General features: G+C 50.2%; 1 non-coding gene across 1 annotated transcript in view; it reads left to right on the top strand.

Moving 5' to 3' along the window:
* The first annotated feature begins 4,817 nt into the window (after positions 1-4,817).
* LOC126443763 (small subunit ribosomal RNA) overlaps positions 4,818-5,000 on the top strand; it is a 1,907-nt gene continuing 1,724 nt past the window's right edge. Inside the window, exon 1 of the ribosomal RNA XR_007582162.1 lies at positions 4,818-5,000. This exon is cut by the window's right edge and continues 1,724 nt beyond it. This is a non-coding gene — a ribosomal RNA (small subunit ribosomal RNA).

The following is a 5,000-nucleotide window of genomic DNA, read 5'->3' as shown; positions in this document are numbered from 1 at the left end:
ACCCACGGGAAGCGTGTAGCTTCCCCCATCCCGGACATTTCACGTCGTCACACTACCGGTATTGACTAATAGACTGATTGCTGATAATCATTAGCCACACACTGGGGGAAACGGCCGACAGGGGCGGCAACATAGTGGAGCCGCAGTGTCACTAATGTACAGAGATAGAACAGTTTCGACTGGAACCAGAGTAACCGTATACACGGCACTGATTAGTAATAGATGCAGAGCCATCAGAATACAGATAATATATACAACCGTCCCTATACATGCTGAAAGACTCTGCACACAATGAGAACCACACGTCAGCCAGACACTATCACACACTACTCTCTGCCTCTAACAGGCACACACACAATATCTAACCACCAGCATGGAAGAACATCCGGTGCATCCTCTCCGCCACATTACACAATCCACACTATCATAACCAGACCGGGAGGTCCACCCAGAAAACAGAATATCCCACCCTTCCGACATCCGCCATTGCTCAGCTAAGCCACGAACACCCACACATGTCCTACACAGGGGTGCACCCAACATCACAATACTGCCTCCTGTCACAGTACACAAACAATGGCAGGAATGAAAGACACAGATCTGCCACAACCTTGGAATCGGAGCGCCGCCTGTCATGAGCCACAAGTGCATCCTGACGTGACAAATCGGATGATCCCGCAGGCATGCACTTACGATAATCACTATCAACGAACCTGCCGCCCCCTCCCCCCCCAAAATACACCTTTCCCTACAACGTGTACCTTAACCTAAGCTATATTGTACCTTAACCTAAGCGATATTGTACCTTAACCTAAGGTATATCGTACCTTAACCTAACCTACATTGCGCCTTCACCTAACCTACGTTGTACCTTAACCTAACCTACGTTGTACCTTAACCTAACCTACGTTGTACCTTAACCTAACCTACGTTGTACCTTAACCTAACCTACGTTGTACCTTAACCTAACCTACGTTGTACCTTAACCTAACCTACGTTGTACCTTAACCTAACCTACGTTGTACCTTAACCTAACCTACGTTGTGCCTTAACCTAACCTACGTTGTGCCTTAACCTAACCTACGTTGTGCCTTAACCTAACCTACGTTGTGCCTTAACCTAACCTACGTTGTGCCTTAACCTAACCTACGTTGTGCCTTAACCTAACCTATGTTGTGCCTTAACCTAACCTATGTTGTGCCTTAACCTAACCTATGTTGTGCCTTAACCTAACCTATGTTGTGCCTTAACCTAACCTATGTTGTGCCTTAACCTAACCTATGTTGTGCCTTAACCTAACCTATGTTGTGCCTTAACCTAACCTATGTTGTGCCTTAACCTAACCTATGTTGTGCCTTAACCTAACCTATGTTGTGCCTTAACCTAACCTACGTTGTGCCTTAACCTAACCTACGTTGTGCCTTAACCTAACCTACGTTGTGCCTTAACCTAACCTACGTTGTGCCTTAACCTAACCTACGTTGTGCCTTAACCTAACCTACGTTGTGCCTTAACCTAACCTACGTTGTGCCTTAACCTAACCTACGTTGTGCCTTAACCTAACCTACGTTGTGCCTTAACCTAACCTACGTTGTGCCTTAACCTAACCTACGTTGTGCCTTAACCTAACCTACGTTGTGCCTTAACCTAACCTACGTTGTGCCTTAACCTAACCTACGTTGTGCCTTAACCTAACCTACGTTGTGCCTTAACCTAACCTACGTTGTGCCTTAACCTAACCTACGTTGTGCCTTAACCTAACCTACGTTGTGCCTTAACCTAACCTACGTTGTGCCTTAACCTAACCTACGTTGTGCCTTAACCTAACCTACGTTGTGCCTTAACCTAACCTACGTTGTGCCTTAACCTAACCTACGTTGTGCCTTAACCTAACCTACGTTGTGCCTTAACCTAACCTACGTTGTGCCTTAACCTAACCTACGTTGTGCCTTAACCTAACCTACGTTGTGCCTTAACCTAACCTACGTTGTGCCTTAACCTAACCTACGTTGTGCCTTAACCTAACCTACGTTGTGCCTTAACCTAACCTACGTTGTGCCTTAACCTAACCTACGTTGTGCCTTAACCTAACCTACGTTGTGCCTTAACCTAACCTACGTTGTGCCTTAACCTAACCTACGTTGTGCCTTAACCTAACCTATGTTGTGCCTTAACCTAACCTATGTTGTGCCTTAACCTAACCTATGTTGTGCCTTAACCTAACCTATGTTGTGCCTTAACCTAACCTATGTTGTGCCTTAACCTAACCTATGTTGTGCCTTAACCTAACCTACGTTGTGCCTTAACCTAACCCATATTGTACCTTAACCTAACCCATATTGTACCTTAACCTAACCCATATTGTACCTTAACCTAACCCATATTGTACCTTAACCTAACCCATATTGTACCTTAACGTAACCTAATTTGTGCCTTAACGTAACCTAATTTGTGCCTTAACGTAACCTAATTTGTGCCTTAACGTAACCTAATTTGTGCCTTAACGTAACCTAATTTGTGCCTTAACGTAACCTAATTTGTGCCTTAACGTAACCTAATTTGTGCCTTAACGTAACCTAATTTGTGCCTTAACGTAACCTAATTTGTGCCTTAACGTAACCTAATTTGTGCCTTAACGTAACCTAATTTGTGCCTTAACGTAACCTAATTTGTGCCTTAACGTAACCTAATTTGTGCCTTAACGTAACCTAATTTGTGCCTTAACGTAACCTAATTTGTGCCTTAACGTAACCTAATTTGTGCCTTAACGTAACCTAATTTGTGCCTTAACGTAACCTAATTTGTGCCTTAACGTAACCTAATTTGTGCCTTAACGTAACCTAATTTGTGCCTTAACGTAACCCATGTTGTGCCTTAACGTAACCCATGTTGTGCCTTAACGTAACCCAATTTGTGCCTTAACGTAACCCATGTTGTGCCTTAACCTAACCTATATTGTGCCTCAACCTAACCTATATTGCGCCTTAACCTGACGCACGTTGTCGCTGAACCTGCTCTGTAATTGTTATGCAACTCGTTAAATTAGTGTAGTGTTGCCTAACCGCAACCCTCGCAATATAGTTCGCTATTCGCACTGCCCGGTCCCCTGTGTATCGCGTCATGTTAAACACCTTGCAGGTGTTGCTGACTTTCCACATGCTCCTGCTATACACTGTAATGTGGATAGCAGCAGGACGTACATGCCCCCCCCCCTTCCCCCCTGCCTTCGCAAGCTGGTCGTTGAGAAGTTTGCATGTTCAATGCCCTTCGCATGCCGACGTACTCAGCCTACGTTGTGGTACGGCCTGTCACCTGTCCGCCGATGTACGCAAAACCCACAAACTGTACTGCACATTGGTCCGTATGTACTGAATGATACATCGTGGCACATGTGTGACCGTACGACGACTGCGCCTAGCAACGGCAGACCATACAGTCCAAATATTGTGCACGCAGCTACGTGTCGTCTCCCTATAAGAGCTGGATTGCAGTGTGGTACGCCATTCAGACGTGTGGGAGGAACGGACGCCCTGGATGGCGATCAGCATGAGCAGTCTGTTGATGTAGTGGAGCGTGTATTCGGACGTAGTCGTCTCTTCTCACACACCGTGATAGCATGTTGCACCGCGTTCCACATCTGCGACATCCTGCAGAGGCCGGCTGACAGTCGTTCGCGCAATGGACACCGCATACGTACGGGGGCTACCTTCCACGTGTTCTCGAGGCGTGCACATGTTGTTGCGTCTATGTGGGCAGACGTAGTGTGTTGTGACACCTGACACAGGCATGCAATACTCGTTGCAAATGGCGATGGACGTCTACGTTTGCTGGTGACGTTACGCAAATGAACAACAGGTAACCCGTTGTGGTGCGGTTGTTCTCGCTAGAGGTGAATCAGTGTTGGCGACGATCGGTCGAGCTATTAACCGGTTGTTTCAGGGATACCCACCATGCCCACGAACGTGAAAGGGGACCCACCATGCCCACGAACGCGAAAGGGGATCTGGGTGTGAGGCGATACGCGGCGGTGGCTGGGTGGGACCGTCCCCGGCCGGTGAGGGGGGGCCGCCCGGCGTGCTGGCAGCGCGGTGCGTGGGCGCACGCGCTACAGCCGGCTGGTGGGGGCGGCCAGTGGCAGGCGCGCCGGCCGACGGACGCGGCAGGCGGCGCAGCTGCGCGCCGGCGCCCCCTGCTCGCGGCGCCTTGCGGCCAAAGTAGGTCCTCGCGGGCCCGGTGCGAAGCGCGGTGGCCATCTGCAGTGTGCTGGTCCGATTGAGGACTGTGTGCGCTGAGGATGCGCCGCCGCCCGGCGCTCGGCGCCGCGACGCCGTCTGCTGCTCGGTCGCCCCAGCGGTTCTCGCAGGTGGTTTGTATCGCAGCTGTGCGGACGTGTTGGCGCGTGCGCTGTGCTGGGAGAGTTCGCTTCGGCACCCAAGTGGGGCTTTTGTCCTTCTGTGGCGCTGGCGTTGGAGCTGCCGGTCACCGTAGGTGGCGCGTGTTGTCTCCCGCCGGCAATGCCACGACAGCACGCTCCCGGGCCTCTGTCGGCAGCGGCAAGCTCAGTTGGGAGCACGGGTGGTCGCACCTAAAGCGTCTACTCGCCTAACTCCGGGCGATTGCGCCTCTCTCTCGAACCCGACCAAGTACTTAGGACGGCGCTGCGCGCCGCCGGGACCTGAGAGGGTTTCGAGGTGTGTTGTGCAGGGGAGCTCAGCCTCCTCCTGTTTGCAGAATAATTGAGCGGACGCTTGCGTGTTCGCGCGGGCCCCCGGGACACACTCCCGGGCGGCCGGCTGCTCAGCTCTAGTTGACGCAGCTCCCTGGTTGATCCTGCCAGTAGTCATATGCTTGTCTCAAAGATTAAGCCATGCATGTCTCAGTACAAGCCGCATTAAGGTGAAACCGCGAATGGCTCATTAAATCAGTTATGGTTCCTTAGATCGTACCCACGTTACTTGGATAACTGTGGTAATTCTAGAGCTAATACATGCAAACAGAGT

Source organism: Schistocerca serialis, unplaced genomic scaffold (genome assembly GCF_023864345.2).
Source record: "Schistocerca serialis cubense isolate TAMUIC-IGC-003099 unplaced genomic scaffold, iqSchSeri2.2 HiC_scaffold_183, whole genome shotgun sequence".
Lineage (NCBI taxonomy): Eukaryota > Metazoa > Arthropoda > Insecta > Orthoptera > Acrididae > Schistocerca > Schistocerca serialis.
This window is presented reverse-complemented; position numbering and strand designations above follow the sequence as displayed.